The sequence below is a fragment of the Cydia strobilella genome, chromosome Z (assembly GCF_947568885.1).
Source record: "Cydia strobilella chromosome Z, ilCydStro3.1, whole genome shotgun sequence".
In the NCBI taxonomy this organism is placed as follows: Eukaryota; Metazoa; Arthropoda; class Insecta; order Lepidoptera; family Tortricidae; genus Cydia; species Cydia strobilella.
Window position 1 is genome coordinate 29,830,132 of NC_086068.1, and position 19,415 is coordinate 29,849,546.

General features: G+C 39.9%; 1 protein-coding gene across 1 annotated transcript in view; it reads left to right on the forward strand.

Moving 5' to 3' along the window:
* The window catches only part of LOC134754446 (large ribosomal subunit protein eL33), a 59,694-nt gene that overhangs the window by 25,216 nt on the left and 15,063 nt on the right, over positions 1 to 19,415 (forward strand). The window lies entirely within an intron of this gene.

Consider the following 19,415-nt stretch of genomic DNA (forward strand, 5'->3'; position numbering starts at 1 on the left):
TCAAAGCTGGTGTAACTTCAGGGTGTGATAACCACGTTTTGAAGCAAGACTTCTTTCCTTTTGTATGGAAGTAAGAAGTAGTGTCACACCCTGTAAAGGCGTGAAAGCCACGAAGAGCAGTCGATCTGTCAGGACCCAAAGTATTTGCAATTTTATGAACCTCGACATAACGGCGTTTATTTGCAGTTCCAGTCAATAACCATAACTCTTGCAGGCCACTCTCAGTTAAAGTTTGATGATATGATATCAATAACACCAAAACATCTGTATCGGAAGATCTAATTAAAATACGTCTGATTTGTACTGCCATATTTTTTGCGTGAAGTACGATGCGGCCATCGGCTTCTTCCGCATGCGTTCCTATTGTTTTTCCAGAAATCGCAGTGCAACAGTAGGCTGAAGAAGTCAATTGATTAGCAATATTTGTCACCACATTAGCAGCATCAAAGTTATTATTAACTTATATTTATAAACATATTTGTAAACTTATTAATCAACAATATTCGGCCGCCATCATATATACTGACTACAGCTAGTGTTTCGACAGGATTAATCATAGGTTACTTATATCAAAGTTATATGACATGGGAATACATGGAGATTTACTGAGATGGTTCTCCTCTTATATAAATATAGGTCTCAGGCTGTCGTGGTTAACAACTATATATCTGGATGGGTATCAGTCCCAAGCGGCGTCCCTCAAGGGTCACTGCTCGGTCCGTTATTATTCAACATTTTTGTTAACGATATAGGCAAGTGTTTTTTGCACTCTAAACTTCTTTGCTTTGCAGACGACATGAAGATCATTAACAAGATAAAATGCAACCATGACTCAATGTTATTGCAGTCCGATCTTGAACGTCTTGATGAGTACTGTGAAATAAATAAGTTAGAGCTTAATCCTTCCAAGTGCCTTTCAATTACATTTTCCCGTCAACGCAATGTAACCTCATCCACATCATATACAATAAAGGGTCACCCGCTTGAGAAAATAACTTATATGAAGGACTTGGGTATTATTCACGATTCTAAACTTATATTTGACAAGCACATCGATAGTATTATTACTGGAGCACTAAAAGCGCTGGGCTTTATAATGCGAAATTCTATATACTTCACCCAAGCTAAAACCCTAAAAGTGCTTTATTGCGCATATGTGAGGAGTAAACTGGAGTACGCGTCACAGGTCTGGAACCCCTGCTATAATACTTACGTTGACCGAATTGAACGCGTTCAGAAAAAAATTATAAAATATTTATGCTATAAACTGAAGTATCCCTAGTTCATCCAATTATTTAAGTATTTGTAAGAAACACCATCTAATTCCATTGCAAAAAAGACGTGATATATCTGATATCACCTTTCTCCTATAGTCATACTTGTTATGGCCTTTTGATAAAAGCAAGCCGCTTTGCACAGTGCTAGTAGGGACCAAACTGAGTGATTTGACCCGCAGCAGCGCAAGTTTCACCCCTTAGGAACAGAGATTTAAATATGCCACTTCTTTAAAAAATATTTCAAAAAATTCAACAAGCTAAACCAATGAACCGATTTAAATATGTAATATCTCAAATGAAAGCTCATTATAGGTATATACATTACTTTTAAAAAATACTCAAAAAATATATACTGAATACTTTCGACAAAAATCGGTATCTTAAGTTTTTTTTTAAGATTGATAGTTTTTACTTGATTTCTCAAAAAAAATGTATGGCACATAAATAGTTTGATGCATGTATATATTAATAAACAAATAACAAGTATTATAAAAAAAACCCGACACCGATACCTCTCATACTTCACGAAATATGAAAGTTTGAATGTGAGTGTAAATTTCTTCAAAATATATTTTAAAAAATTCTACACGCAAAACTATTTGACCGATTTCAATGTTTGATATCTCAAATGTTTGATAGCTCATTGTATACATTACTTACAAAAAATATATACTGAATACTTTCGACAAAAAACGGCATCGTAAGGTTTTTTTTTATACTCGATTGATAGTTTTTACTTGATTTCTCAAAAAAAATATATGCAACATGAATAGTTTAATGCATGTATATATTACTGAATAAATAACAAGTAATATAAAAAAAAGCCCGACACCGATACCTCTCATACTTCACGAAATATGAAAGTTTGAATGTGTGTAAATTTCTTTAAAATATATTTTAAAAAATTCTACAAGCAAATCTATTTGATGGATTTCAATGTTTAATATCTCAAAAAAAATAAATAAATATACACTCATATAAAAAAATACGCAAAAAACATATACTGAATACTTTTGACAAAAAACGGCATCTTAAGTTTTTTTCCTTGCTCGATTGATAGTTTTTACATAATTTCTTAAATAGTACTGAGTATATAAAAAGTATTACAAAAAAAACCGACAACGATACCTTTCATTCTTCACGAAATATTTAGGTTCAATTATGCACACTCTTACAAATAAATTTATTTAAAAGAAATCTTCAACCGCAGTAAGTGCACTGATTTTAATATGAAATGTGTCATATGAAATGAAATCACCCAAATTTATTTTAATAAATAAAAACTAAATAAAGTTTTTTCCTGGTGCTGAATTACAAAAAAATATAACAAACCTAAAGTAGAAATTATTTTTATTTAAAGTGACTACATTTGTAAACAAACAACTTAAATGCCCTCTTCGGGTTCACCGGTAGATGTAGAACTGAAAAAGAAAAGTCGTTTTGAAGTAATCGTACCATTCCAATACTACAAAATCACTGATCATACATGAATTATTTTTGTGCCTAGTTGATTACCATTAAACCTATAATTTTGTGCCAGACCTATAATCAGTGGTCAGCATGCCAAATAACCCTGGATTGAAAATTACATTGACTTACTTTTGATTTGTACAGCCACCTTTGCATGATTTACACTGGGCTGTGCATGGTAAGCTAGTAAGCTGACGCGACGACACCCACAGCGCATAGTTTCGCAGCCAGATTTGCAGCCACAATGGTCCAAGAGGCTTAATTGCGACCAAATCGCTGTAACTGCCGACCATTCTGGAGTCCAACTCTCTTTTTCCTTAGTCCATCCCCAAGAAGATGGACATGGTATGGAAAATTCTGGTTTCAGATCGTTTCCCCATATATGGCCCGCTTGGTAAGCTCGAAGTGCATGTTTATAGAGAGCAGCTGATGTAGGTATGCCTTTCACATTTGAGGAGTTACCTCGGTTCCTCGTGGGTCTCATCATCAGAACTTGAGCTTGACGAAAATATGTCTTAAAAACTTAAGTTGCTTAACAAACATAAAGAAGAGGACAAATCGCCAAACGTAAACTATGGGTAATTAAAGAGTTCCATTCTGATCATCATCAGCAGTTCCACTTCATCAAATGTCACTTTTTTAAATGTAAGTGCTTGATTTCTTGATGACAATACTAAATGCACGACTAATAATAAAATAAAGACTTTTATAACAAGTGTTTTGATAAAGAGCTATAAAGAGTTTTTATAACAATTTTATTTCTCTACATATAGTCTCCAAAATGATCTGTTGTGGGTAATTATTATTTGTACATGGTACCTGCATTCATGTTGAATAAACAGTTGCTGTTTTACATTGACGTGTTTCATAACATGGTGGCAGCGGTGGGATTGGAAACAGCAATTCCTACTTTTTGTGAAGCGCTGCCGCACCTGTCAGGAGAGTCTAAACGCTCCCGCGAGAGAACCACTGATTCCAGTTGAGATTCCTGAGCTGCCATGGCAAAAAATCGGCTCCGATATATTTGAGTTAAAAAAGAATTATTTTTTAATTATTGTGGACTACTACTCTAACTTTGTAGAAGTATTTGGAGGTATGTAATTTGCCAAATATAAAATCTAAAGTAGTAATTTAAAGCATGAAAGAAGTTTTCTCGCGCCATGGCATCCCAGAAACGCTGATTAGTGACAACGGAACTCAATATAGCAGTCGGGAGTTTAAAATGTTTGCTAGACAATGGGGGTTCAATCATGTTACGTCATCGCCGAACTATGCTCAGTCGAATGGCAAGAGCGAACGCGCAGTACAGACAGTAACATCACTTCTTAAGAAAGCGATTAATACAAACGGGGATTTTTATTTAGCCTTATTAAACTATCTTAATACTCCTAGGGACGGTTTAAGCTCTCCTGCACAGGTTGTGATGGGTCGTCAACTCAAATGTAAGCTCCCGGTGCACCCTAGGTTATTGACCCCGCGGCCAATTGACCCATCAGAACATTCCACAATGTTGCGTAATCAAATAAAAGTAAAAGAATATTACGACAAACATACAAGGACACTCCCTTCGCTTAAGGCAGGCGATGAAGTTGTATGTTTGGACGGAAACGGAAAGACGAGAACTCGAGCTACTGTTATAGACCGGTAACGCCGAGACGCCTCGCTCACAGGCGCGGCTTCCTCTAAGGAGCGCTTGTGCAGTGCACTCCCATAAATAATCATAATGAAATTATAGTGCCTAATTAATATATTACTCTTTAAGATCTATCGTACAAAAGTAAAATACCAATTAAATAATTACCTTTATTCATTATAAGTTTATAGACGGCCTATACTACTCGGCCTATCCCTATAATTTCATAGGAATCATAGGTAACGCGCGAAGCGGAGCGCTTTGGATTGCGCTCCTATGAAAAAGATTTAGTACATAAAATCAATAGGAAATTCAATGAGAGCGAAAGAGAAGTTTCGCTACAGTTCCGCACGTGAAACAGAAGATTTTCTATGAAGAAAGAGGTAAAATTGGAGCGGCGCTCCGTAGCCCGTTTGACCTTGCGCCCTCTCGTCGAATGCGCGCGCATTGTGCGTGCCATATTGTCACTTGTTTGTAAACAGACCTTAGTTAGTAGTCAATTTTAAAGTACGCGCGTGAATGGAATTTTGGCATTTTTTTATTATAAATAATTAACCAAGAGTTTAAGCAGTAAGTGCACATAATTTGTTTGTTGTGAGGTATTTAAAATGAATGAATTTAACGGGAGAATGTGAAAAAAGTTTACAAAATCGACTCGAGTTCAATATAAAAGGAAAACCTTGAACTTTCGTAACAATGTTCGTCAAAAACAAAAACTTATATGTCATTAAATAAGATCAATATGCAAAAACACCGTGGTTGTGTTATGTCGCTGTGATAAAAGTAACTAGGTGTTTTAGTTTATCGTGTTACCTACCTAAGTACATATGTCTTGTTTGGAGCGGGCGCGGGCGGGCCGGGCGACGGCTGTGCGGTGAGTTTGCTTGGACCGAAACCGATGTGTTAACAATTTAGCACATATTTCCATAAAATTTTAAAACAACATTCACAACCTAGAATCCATTTGTAAAATGAACTGCAGTTAGCGTCTATCGGTCGTCAAGATATTCGTAATAGCGAAATTCTATAAGAGAGTTCAATGACCGTATTTTGTGTCGGTTAATTGAATGTGTAGTTTTTTACTGTGAAAGTGAACGAACACCCATAATATAGAATCACCAGCCGCCGCTGCTCGCTCATACGTAATAGAAAATAAATTAGGTGGTAGGGTCAGGCGCAATCGACGCCATTTAATTAAGTGTGAAACTAGTGGTAATGCATCGTCCTCGGATTCGATACAGCCAGCGTCAGCTGATGCCGACAGCGAGTTCAAGGACGCGTGCGAAGAAGTAGGTCAAACAATAGAATGTAAAACTGAACCTAATGCTCTCGACAATAAGGCTGATAGCGACAATAGGCCTACTACTGTTATAATGACTCTTAGTCGAGCCAAACTTATTAATCAACAATAATCATACAGCTAGTGAAACAATAACAATTACATAAATATTTAAAAATATAGTAGGTAAATAGTCCATTTAAAATCCTTTAAAAGTGATAAGTAGGTCTCATTAATAAATGTCTCGATCGCATTAGTCCATGGGCCAGCTAGCCAAATTTTGGAAAATAGTATAATTTGGGGGTACCAAATTTCCTTTTCACAGCAGTTAGATAGGCTTATTATGATGTTAAAAAAACCATGATTGCCATCTCAAAATGGTAGCTAACCAAAATGGCCGCCAATCCAAGATGGCGGATATTGAGTTTTAAAAAATCAACCATAACTGAAGAAATATTTGTCCGAATTCATTACTATTTTTTGTGAACAAAAGCTCCATATGTGTGCTTGAAATTTTGTTCACATATTTGATCGATAAAGTCAACCGTAAATAAGTAATTAAAGAAATATTGATTTTTTTTTAAATTTTTTGTGATACTTTTTTTTAATATCTGGTTTTTAGAAAATATCTTGAACATTACAAAAAAGTTTTAAATGAGACAAAATAGTGTATTAAATTATCTTTAATTTGACGTATAGTTTGTATGGGTCTGATCACTGAAAACACATGGAAATATGAATTTATTTTACTTCCGTTAAAATTCACCGTTGACTAAATAACTTCGTACAGAAGAAAAAGCTTCAAATAGAAGTTGTATGGTACAAAAATTATGCTTTTAGTATATTTTAATAATTTTAGCAATAATTTAGAATAATTGTAGTATAATAGTAATATTAATGTTGATATGTTACAGGTAAAAACTAGCATTCGGTTTAAATAGTAATTTCTTTAGTGAAAATGTGTTCGGCTACAAATCAAGATGATGCAACTATACAATGTAAACTAGATATGTGTATAATATGTTGCGAGATAGGACCATTAAGTAAAGTACACCCCCCAAACGATGGACAATCATGGGCAGTATTATTTAATTTTAATGCTGCATTAATAAGGAATTTTGAGCCTATTATTCATTATTAAACGACGTGATATACCGGATGAAAACTCTTTACTTAAGTTATATTGAATTTTTTTCTTTGTAGAATCTGTTAGTTACGCTGACGACATCTAATAAGTAAGAAATAAGTTTCGCAAGTAAATAGAGCACTTTGAGGTTTTACTCTTGGGTTTATTTATGAATACATCTTCTTGTAAAGTCGTAAAGCTTGTTAATGACAACTTCTCTGCTGTACTATAGTCGTCAATTTTTATTTCATTTTATCTGGTCATTGCCTGATAGTTGTGGTGTATGCGAGTTAACAAGATTTATGATAAATTGCTTCTGAAGCTACATAATCTTTAGACGTTACTGCATTTTTTATCTCCTCTTTCAATAGCAATTTCACGCAGTTTCTTGTGTGCGTCAGTGCTAAGCTCAACAACTTGAACTAATGGTTCCCTAGATCGGCTTATTTCACAGTATCAGTTCAGCCGGTAGGTATATCACGTCGTTAGTAATAGGCCCAAAATTCCTTATTAATGCTGCGTTAAATAACACTGCCCAAGATTGTCCGTCTTTTGGGGGGTTCACTTCACTTAATGGTCCTATCTCGGCACATATTATTGATATTCACACATCTAGTTCACTTTATTTGTAGCCGAACACATTTTCACTGACGAAATTTATATTTACACCGAATAGGTACCAGTTTTTACCTGTATCAAATCAAAACCTTTGCTATCATACTACTATTCAGGGCTCGGAACCGGTATTGAATTACCTGTTAACGTCGTTCCAAAACCGTTTTATTAATTCGTTTATTAGAAACCGGTTAATTGATGGAACGCGAACTAAAACTCTGACTCACTTCTGAGCCAGGTCTATAAGCTGTTTTCAAGAGTCATTACAAACGGTCTCGCACGCAGGCTAAATGATTCCCAGCCTCCTGAACAAGCCGGCTTCCGAAGAGGCTTTAGTACCGTAGACCACATCCATACGCTCCGGCAGGTAATACAGAATACTGAAGAGTATAACCTGCCTCTCTGCTTAGCGTTTGTGGACTACGAGAAAGCCTTCGATTCGATCGAAACCTGGGCTGTAGTACGATCATTTTATTTAATTTTTATAAATGTAACCTAGGTTACGTAACGTTACTACGTTACAATTCTTAAATCGTACTAAAACATAAAACGGAGGGTGATGGTCATCAGGGGGTACAAGGGTGATGGGAGCTCGGTAGCAGGTACGTCGGTGAGGAATAAATCTAAAACCTTTCCCCCTTTGTGTTGAAATATATTATACTGAGTAAGGTTATTTATCGTGATAAAATCTTTGCGGCACTTTTCACGAAGGGATATATGTTCGTTTGATATTATACTTAAATGATTTCCTTGATCTTGCCAAGCGAGCGAGGAGTAATTATAATCTCCGACAATCCAGTAACTACTTATTTTAGCCTCTAAAAGCAGCTCTTGTAACTGTTCAAAGTGTATTTCATAAGTTAATGAAGGCTGCTGCGGTGGAATATACACCGCACTAATGACGTGTTTCCTATGATGACCAATCGATATTTCGACGATTACATTATCCACAAGTCAGAAGCGCGGGTCGGCCGGGCGGCGCGGGCAGCGGCGCGCGCGCGGCTGCGCGGTGCTGGCGCAGCATCATTATGAATCCTTAAACATCCTTAAATTGATCTAATAAGTTCGATAATAAGTTTAAATTTTACAAATATTTTATTAACTTACGTAAATATTTTTTATTAAACTCACTATTTGTAAGATACGAGTTTTTTACATGTACTAGTTTTTACTGAAAGTTGAGTTACGATAATTATAAAAAAAAAAAAAAACATTTATTGCAGACTAAAAGGTCCATACATGGTTAGCAAACATTTCAATCTTATTACTAGTGTTAGTAGCGCATAAAAACTAAAACTAAAAACTAAAACTAAAAACTAGACGGCGAGTGCATGCAACCCCTGCCAACGGTTGAGCATGGGGCCATTTTCGCGCTCCATGAACACGCCCAGAATGCTGTTGGGGCTGCCGCGCAGGCGACGCATCAGTGAAGCGCACCTCTTGCGCATTATCGCCGCAAAGCTGTCAACTTGTGCCTCCGCAAACATACCAGAGGCACTACAAAATCATGCTTTCATTATTTTGGTTCAAAATAAAACCAAACGAATGTTTTTCTTATTATTTTAAATCAATTACTTAACTAAGTGGTCTCTCTTATTTGATATTGATATTTATTGTAATAAAATTTTACAGCATTGCAGCTAAGGGGCGCCAATGCGCTGTAAAATTAAGCAATTAAAGTTATAGGTAATAAAGTTATACGATAAATATGGCAATAATTAATAAGCTACCTATGTTGATTTACAAAAACGTAAAAAAAGATAAAAAACTTGTTGAGGAGTGTCCAAAAGCGGACGATTGGAGAGTACTGGTGTGCTATCGTGTGAAAGGAGGCGAGCCTTCGACCACGTAAGTAGTTGTCGGGAACGAAAAAGGTAGTCATCTTCGCCACCAAGTCCAAGCAGTGCAATAACAATCCAAATAAATTCCATCAATATTTTGTATATCCTCTCACCGCGCGCAGACGGTTTTGCATGAAACCAACAAGTTTTGCACAGTAATCGCGGCCCCTAAATGACTCCAACACAGTGATTGCATGGCGTCTCAATGCTTGTTTTGTCCTACACTGGTCCCGATCCCACTCCTGGACCTTTTCTCCCCACAAATTTTCAATATGTTTGAGGTCCGGACTTTTAGGGGACATTTTTTATTTGTGTAACAGTATCTCTGTGTTCATGAAGCTATGCTTGCTCTAGCCGACAATAATTGTGAACATTATTTCCGTTCACTTGAACAGAGCTATTATACTGCATAAATGTGACATGTTGGTTCGGATAACATATTATGTTTACACTGGGCAGGAATGAATAAAAATTTTTTTAAATCTTTTATTTCCGGTAAATATTCACATGGATACAGATTTTGCTGACCTCCACTGTAGGCAATGCCTATTCCGTGAAGGAGAGATTGAAAATTTTAAATAACAAGTAATTCTAAATTCTTAAATAGCTATTAGAGAGCATTACAGAGTAGAATATTATTAGGATATAATAAAATGTAAGTATGCTTGTGTGTGTGTGTGTGTGTGTGTGTGTGTGTGTGTGTGTGTGTTGCGCGGGATAGATGTGTATGTTTGTGTAGCGTGTATCAATAAGGTATCCTTATGAGATTCTCTGTCTCTGAATAGGATAGATGCATCATGCACTTTAATAGTAGCTTTTTTGCTTCAATTACTGAGTGTCCCTGAAATTTATAAAGCCTGATTAATCGGTTGTAAATACGGGGATGCAAGAAAATTGCAAAGCGGTGAGAAAATGAAGTGTTGACGGAAGTGACAGGTATTTTGAATATTCGGTTTGTAAGTTAAGTCTCATATTCGGGGTGCTTTAAGACAGTGAAGTGCAATGACAGTTGACATACCTATCTGATATTTTGTAAATTGTGATCCAGTTTTTGCATTACTCTTTATGTTATGTTGTGTGAAATTTTCGTGGAAAGGTTGTTGTTAATGTTGTAAATCTAAAACACGTTTACAATCATCCTTTGCACCATGAAGAATTAAGATAGTTGCTGCGAGACGGGACAGGAGCTGCGGTTTCTCAAACGTGGGTGCCTTAGTTTGTTTACAGAAGCTGAGATGAGCTGCATATTTACTGGTTGTCAGACTGTCACTGGAAATTGAAAATTTATGATTTGTTTTGGTTAAGTGCACCATACAAAGCCAGAGCGATGGGTTCTATTTAGGAAAATATGATATTCATGATATAAATTATGAGAATAGATTTCTTTACGTATACCGCTTTTGGTTTTATGACGTTGACATACGAGACAAAACGTGAAGTTCATGCTATTTCAAAATAACAGCAGTAGCTAAAGATACTATTAAGAATTAAGAACAGGTTGTTGAGTTATTGGAGAGGTTCATCACATGAGTTGGCGGTCGTAACCGGAACCTGAGTTGTCCAGAAGGCGTTTGAGGGCTGGGTGCTAGAGAGAGCACCGTCCTATACGTAACTGCAATTCAAGGAGGTTTCGGACTGGGCGATGAGGTCAGCAGTGTGATGGAACTAAAGGTGTTCTGTTGTAAAGCCAAGATATTGGCACTGTTATTTGGAAGTTGGTGTTGACTTTATGTAGGCATTGGTTGACGCATGTGAAAGAAAGTAGTTGCTAAACATAACTGATCAATAAAAATTTACTGCTAAATTGTATAATGCGCAAATAGGCACATTTTTTTTTAACCGCCTTCAAAAAAAAGGTGGTTCTCAGTTTGACCCGTATGTATGTATGTATGTATGTAACGTGTATCCATGTAACTCAAATAGCGCTTAGTTCGCATAGATAATGATAAGACGAGGTTGATTGTATGGTTCAATGGCGGATCATAAGTTTGGATGATTAAAAAGTACATAAAGCAGTGTTTTATTAAGTGTAAGAATATTATATTGGCGACGGGATAAACAAAACCATGGCTATGATAGGTAATATAGAAAATTATCGCCAAGGAGACGATTTTGTTGCCTATATTGAAAGAATGGAGCAATTCTTCATTGTAAATAGCAAAAAAGTAGCATTGTTAATCACATTAATCGGCCCAGAATGTTACGGCGTGCTCAAAAATTTGTTGTCCCCTGAGGTACCTAAAGTTAAAACGTACGAAGAGCTAATAAAAACATTGAAGGAGCACTATGTAGAAAAGAGCATTATTGCGTGGAGATTCGATTTCTACCGGTGCCAACAAAATGAACAACAATCTATCAACGATTTTATGGTAGAAATAAAAAGAGTAGCTGCTAAATGTGATTTTAAAACTTTCCTGGATGACGCATTAAGAGAGAAATTAGTATGTGGATTAAAAAATGAAAACATTATTAGTAAACTATTAGCAGAGGAGAGGTTGACCTTACAAAGGGCAATTAAGTTAGCGACTGCTCTAGAAAACGCCGCAAAAGACACAAAAAATATTCAACCAGAGGCAGAAAACATACAAATGGTCAATCAAAAGAAGAAAACAATCAACAAGACCCCGGCACCCAATAGATCAGGATACAACTCTTCCTACAACAATAATCCAGGGAGATTAGAATGAGAAAAGAAAGACCGGTGCTTGGAGCCGGGTCACGTGAGGGCGAAATGTCCTTCCGACATCGACAGGTCCGAACTATGCTACCGTTGCGGCCAGACAGGGCACAAGGCGAAAGCATGCTCGGCGACGCCACACTGTAGCGTTTGTGCAACGTTGGGCAAAGAGGCGGGTCATAGGATAGGGAACAAGAGCTGTACTGCCCCACCCAAGAGAACGAAGACAAAGGCTGGCGATGGCTCCCGGGCCTCCTCGCAGCCTGTCAACCCGTCCACTGCTACTGTGGATGTGACACAGGGGGCTTCAGGAATGGACACGAATTAAATATGGCCATCCAAGTTCTGCAGACGAATCTTAATCACTGCGCCAGGGCTCAGGACCTCTTATCCCAGAGTATGGCGCAGTGGTTAATAAATATAGCGGTGATAGCAGAGCCATACTCTGTTCCTGCGAGAGCAGAATGGGTCGGGGACCTAGACAATACCGTGGCCCTGGTGTCGCGGAGCACTGCTAGCTCCCCACCTTTTCAAGGCGTCATAAGGGGTCATGGTTTTGTAGCAGCGACATGCCAGACCATTGCAGTCGTTGGCATCTACTTCTCGCCCAACGATAGTCTGGCGAATTTCGAGCAGTTTCTGTTAGAAGTGGGTACCATAGTTAGGCAACTGCACCCCACACCTGTTTTGGTTGCTGGAGATTTTAATGCGAAGTCCAGGGGGTGGGGTTCTGCGGTAACCAATCCTAAAGGACGGTGCCTGGAGGAGTGGGCCGTTGCGTACGGGTTGGTTGTAATGAATCGGGGGACCGTAAACACATGTGTGCGGCAACAGGGTGGTTCAATTGTCGACATTACGTTTGCGAGCGCTCCTCTGGCACGGCGATTACACGACTGGAAATGTTTGGAGGATGTAGAGACACTTTCGGACCATCGCTACATTAGGTTCAATATCTCTACACCCTCGACCGTAGCGATAGGCCCTAGAATTCCTCCAAGGGGAAACAACCCTCGATGGGCGCTAAAACGACTAGACCGTGAAGTACTGGAGGAGGCGGCCCTCGTTAAGGCCTGGCTGCCGGCACCCGAAGGTTCTTTAGACATCGAAGCTGAAGCCTCATGGCTAGGAGATGCCATGACCGAAACCTGTGATGCTGCCATGCCTCGAATGGGGCCCTTTCTCCCGCAACGCAAGGTGTACTGGTGGTCTGCAGAACTGGCACAACTGCGAGAATCGTGTGTCGCAGCGCGACGCCAGTACACAAGGAGTCGCAGGCGGCAACGGCGAGATGCTAACGAGGAGGCACATCTCTATGCAACGTACAGAGAGCTAGCTGTCTCTCTTAAGACGGCTATTGGCCGAGCTAAAGACCGGGCTGAGAAAGAAATGCTGGAGAGTCTCAATACAGATCCTTGGGGGCGACCGTATAAGATGGTGAGGAATAAACTCAGACCATGGACACCCCCGCTGACACAGACTCTTCAGTCCCAACTTCTGCAGAGGGTGGTAAACACTCTTTTTCCGGATACCGCAGAGTTCACACCACCCCCGATGGCGCCGATTGACGCTGGTGCAGACGATACCAACATACCAGAGGTTACCGAGGGCGAACTGGGTGCCGCTGTGCTCCGGCTAAAACTAAAAAATAAAGCACCAGGCCCCGATGGCATACCAGGCCGTGCTTGGGTACTAGCACTAGGTCCACTTGGACCCCGGGTGAGAGCACTATTCAGTGCATGTCTCGAACAGGGCCGGTTTCCGCGGACGTGGAAAACAGGGAAACTGGTGCTTATGCAAAAGATAGGACGTCCGGTCGACTCACCATCGGCTTATCGACCAATCGTTTTGCTCAACGAGGTGAGCAAGCTCTTCGAGCGTATTATCTCGCTTCGTCTCGTTAAGCATCTCGAAAATGTGGGGCCAAATCTTAGCCACAATCAGTTCGGTTTCCGTCGCTTCCGATCCACAGTTGACGCGATCGCCAGAGTTAAGACCCTGAGAGAGGAGGCAGTGTCCCAAGGCGGGGTGGTCCTCGCAGTATCTTTGGACATATCAAACGCATTCAACACCCTGCCTTGGGGCTGCATCAAGGAGGCACTCAGACACCACACGGTGCCGAGGTACTTGCGCAAGATTATCGAGGCGTATTTATCAGAGAGGGCTGTCAAGTACCCAGTGCCAAATGATAATGGATGGGACCTGAAAACCATGTCGTGCGGCGTTCCGCAGGGATCGGTCCTAGGACCACTCCTGTGGAATATTGGGTATGACTGGGTGCTGCGCGGCAGAAATCTTCCGGGGATTGAACTGACGTGCTATGCCGACGACACCCTAGTTACAGCGAAGGCTAGTACCTTCAGGGAGGCGTCACTAAAGGCAACGGCGGGAGTGGCTCAAGTGGTTACAAGGATCCGTAGGCTGGGTCTAGAGGTGGCTCTCCATAAGTCGGAGGCCATCTGCTTTCATGGACCCCGAAAAGCACCTCCAGCTGGCGCTCAACTTGTGGTGAGTGGAGTTCCCATCGGCGTTGGGTCGACGTTGAAATATCTGGGACTCGTCCTCGACAGCCGGTGGAACTTCAAGGAGCACTTCAAGCGCCTGACTCCTAGGCTTCTGGGAGCAGCCGGTGCGCTTAGCCGACTCCTACCAAACGTGGGAGGGCCGAATGTAGGATGCCGCCGTCTATACACGATGGTAGTGAGGTCGATGGCCCTGTACGGTGCACCCATCTGGGTAGATGCCCTTAGCGCCGAAAATCAAACCCTTCTACGAAGACCCCAAAGGATCATGGCGATAAGGGCCATTAGAGGGTATCGCACCATCTCCAGTGATGCAGCATGCGCCTTGGCCGGCACCCCACCCTGGGATCTGGAGGCAAAAGCCCTGGCGGAAGTGTATAGACGGATTGCGGAATCACGAGCAAGAGAGACGGAGCCTATGCTTGAGGAAGTGAAACGCTGGCGGACAAATGCTCAGGTCACCGTTCTCCGAAACTGGGGTGAGAGGCTTGAGAATCCATGCGCCGGTCACTGGACAGTCGGCGCGATTCAGCCTGTCCTCGAAGAATGGATCGGTAGACAACACGGTGTGGTGTCTTTCCACCTCGCACAAGTACTCTCGGGCCATGGGTGTTTTGGCAAATACTTGTGCGAGAAGGCCAAACGGGAGCCAACGCCAGCGTGTCACCACTGCAACAGTGCAGAAGACACAGCGCAGCACACGCTGGCGGAATGCCCAAGTTGGGTGGCGCCGCGCAATAACTTGGTTGCGATAATCGGGCCTGATCTGTCATTGCCGACCGTCGTAAAGGCAATGACAGAAAATAAACGATGCTGGAAAGCTATGACCACCTTCTGCGAGGTGATCATGACCCAAAAAGAAGCAGCGGAGCGCGCGCGGGAAAAGGCTGCGGAAGCTCACCCGCTGCGGCGCAAAAGAGCAGGGCGGAGGCGGGTCGCCCATGACCGCCGCCTGCCGCCTTAACGAGGGCCTAGGGGTGGCAGTCACGGGGACGACAGCCATCTAACTAAAACTAGGTCCTCAAGGCGAAGGGTGTGTCAAAAAAAAAAAAAAAAAACGTAGGCACGCCCCAAATGCCGGTTGGGAAATCAAGTTCCCGGAGATGGGGCTTAGCAGCCGGCCGCTGCGAGGTCACGGTAGTGTGCACTTGGTGTTCCCGTGGCCCCGCCTTACAGCACCGAGGCGACAGACGGGGGGGTTGTTTAGTGGGTAGACTTGGGGTCCCATCAGCCTAAAACAAGGAGTCCCACATAACCACTCGGGTTCGTCCCCGCGCCCGAGTGGTATGCGTAATTGCATTTTTCCCCCCCTAAAAAAAAAAAAAAAAAAAAAAAAGGGAGATTAGAATGCAGATGCTGTGGTGGTTCACATTCTACAGACAGATGCTACAAAAAAGATTGTGTATGCTTTATTTGCAAGAAACAAGGGTATTTGGCTCACAAATGCCGTTATAAAAATATCACAAATGTAGATCAAGGACCTGTGGCAATGGAAAGCAGGCAGCAGCGAAGTGCATACAAGCCGGAGGAAAATGTAGTACTGGGAAGCATTGGCAATGTGTCGGAAGAGGATTGTGCAGAGCTCCCTTTGTGACTAAGTAACAGATAATTGAAGATGGAGATTGACACTGGAGCTTGTAAGTCTGTGATTCATCTGAAAGACTATAAAAATAATTTTCAAAGTATGAACTAAGAAAGTGTTTAGTTAAGTTAAAGGCTGTTTCAGGAAATCCCTTGTTAGTGCTCGGGGCTATAAAGATAGAATCCAGAAATGTAAGTAATGATTTATACCTCATAGTAATTGATAGTGATAGTTATTTTAAACCTTTAGTAGGTAGAAATTGGTTGAAAATATTATTTCCTAACTGGCAAGAAAGATTTAAGCTTCACAAAGTAGGTTATATACAAAAAGAGGGGATAACTCAAAATAAAAATAAGTTGATTGAAAGTGTTAAAAATAAATATAAGTGTGTGTTTGATAAAGATAGATCCTCACATATTGTAAACATGAACATGCAGGCTACTTTGAAGCTTAGGGATGGGGCAACTCCTATTTTTCATAGGGCTTATTCCATTCTTTATGCTAAAAAACAGGAAGTAGAAAATGAGATTATAAGTTTAGAAAAGGCAGGAATTATTCAGAGAGTAATGCATAGTGATTGGGCTAGCCATTGCAAGGTTTTGAGCGACTGAGGAAAAATAATCATTACAAACGTTTAATGAATTCCTTTCGTTGTTTTTTATTTTGGTCAATTCATGCGCCGCGATTGTTGGTGGATTGCGATGAGTAATTTTATTAATAGTTTGCCATAACTTTTTGGGAGCCTTTTTGTGAGCGGCTAGTTGCTTTTTCTCGTATTCAGCTTTTAATTTTCTAAGAATATTATTGAAAAAGTTGCGATATCTGGAGTAAATAAGTTTCTTAGTTTCATCATTCGGGAATTGTTTTGAGATGAGGTGAAGTTTGTATCTTTGTTTAGAGCACCTAATGAGCCCAGGCGTCATCCATGGTTGTATGCAGAACTTGGAGCGGCTTATTTGAATGAGTTTTGTTTTTTGTGATTGCTTTTGATATTATTTTGGTAAAGCCAGATACTGCGTCGTCAACAGAGTTAGTGTGTCCAAGGGGGGACCAGTCAACAGATTCAAGCTCTTTATAAAGCCCTGCATAGTCAATTTTCAGCGTTGATCTTTTCAGAGCTGTTTGTTTCGAACGTTCTGTTTTAATACCTATCATGGCCAAATTATGGTCAGTGAGATCAGTGGAACAAATAATTGATTCAGCTTCAAGTTTGCTTTTAATGAATATGTGGTCATTACAGGATTTAATATGTGTGGGTTTGTTAATGTATGGTAGTAACCCATAACAAGCAAGAAGTTCAAGGTAATTTGATACGTGTTTTTCATCTGAAGTACCATCTAAAATGTTAATATTCACATCTCCGGATAATATGAGGCTGGGATTCCGACTAGCAGATTTAAGGAGTTGATCTAAGGACGAAATAAAATTATCGGTATTAATAAATGACGGTGACCGGTATATACCTAGAACTGTAAAAATATTTGCGTCTTCAAGTATTTCCATATAATCCTTGGTGTTCATTCGCCCAGTTATTTCGACAAGCTCTCCGGGGCCATCTTTACTCATCCAGCCCCATAAACCAATTAGTCTAACCCGTTCGTATAAAAATACCGCAAATCGATGTACAGGTTAGCCGTTTGACACACAAAATTTTAATTAATTTTAACATAAGAGGTAAAAAAAAATTTTTTGAACCGCAGTTCCTAAAAAAATTTCGCTGCCCCCCCCAGTGGTAAAACATTTTTTTGTATGGGAAAAAAATTTTTTTTTCCAAAACCTATCGAGTGTGGTATCATACGAAAGGGCTTATTGAGGCGATTGTAAAAATATATCACATCAGTACATGTCGGGCGTGTGCCAAACGGCTAACCTGTACATCGATTTGCGGTATTCCTTTGAAATTGGGGTCGAGCGGCTTCCGCTAAATCGTTATTCGTCCATTTCGTCCGCTACGGTATCTCGTATTATGAGGCCTCCATAATGTGAACCTGCCATTATCAGAAGAGCAAAATACTTTCTCGTCCATAAAAATAACGTCATCGAAGTTTTTATTCCTATACACTTATATTTAATTTTTAACTTATTGTGTACTTACGTAAGTACTTAATAAAATAATTAGAAAAAAAATTGTCAAGTTATTTTTCGGCCACCCTGTAGTAACAAAATAAGGTACCTACGTTTCCTATCTGTATGGGTCACATTTCATAATCTGATTTTCAAAAAATAAAATATAAAATAGTTTTGGTAGGTAGGTAATAGTTTAGTTATTTGTGCAACAAGAGAGGAAAGTTGGTTTTTCTTGCGCGTGTTTGGTTTGAGTCCCGAGAAAGCGAAAGATTCTATAATTGAATCACGAGCGAAGCGAGTGATTGTAAGTTAGAATCTTGAGCGTAGCGAGGGACTCAAAAACACGAGATGTAAAATAACTTTGTTCTCGTGTTGCACATATTATAATTTTTCACCTCAGTAGTGAGAACATATTAAAGGTTAAAACGTATTTCGAATTACACAGAATAATACAGAGAAACAAAAAACAAAAAAATAATAATTTGTAATAGAAGTATGAAGTGGCAGTTCATGGCCTTCACTAAATTAAAAAGCTACTTTGTTTCACTCCCTGGAGTGAGGAAAGTCGCGCTTTCCTCATTCCAGGGAGTGACGAAAGTAGGCTTGTTCGAGCTGCTGAGGAAAAATATTTTGTATCAATAAATGTTGATACTTCATGCATCTTAGGGTTGACATTTTCCTGTCCATTCTATGTGTCAAAGCAGATGCATTGTTGCATGTGCACTTAAGGATTCTATTTTCTCCTTTGTATAGGGGACAGCAAACGTGTCACTGTCAAGGCAACTACCCGCCGGGTGTATAAACACCTTATATATGGTTTTGCTGTTAACATGACAGTAGGTTTCACTGACAGGTGCATGGTTTAACGTAAGCGTTTCTTATTTCCTCCTACCACTGATTATGTACTACCCGGCTACCAAGCATTGAGTACCTACGCTCTGGTAGACCTGGAGTCGCTCTATTAACTACGCTTTCGTATCGAAATCTGCCACAAAACATACATTTGCCTACACGATTACTCAATGTTAATCCTAAATTCCTAATTGACATGGCGTAAAAAAGTTAAAGTAAAGCAGGCTTTAGCTATGGCAAAATTTAGGCCACTTCAAACTAAAAATACATTTAAATCTGTTTTTAGGGTTCCGTACAAAAAGGGTAAAAACGGGACCTTATTACTAAGTCTCCTCTGTCCGTCTGTATCCCAAGTAGCATGTATGTGTCGGCAACGTCAATTTACCAGCCAATTTAGAAAGAGTAATTTAAGGGACGTATTAGATTGTCAGAAAAGATTTTTAGGAGCATTGTCTTGGTGGAACAACACTTTTTAGG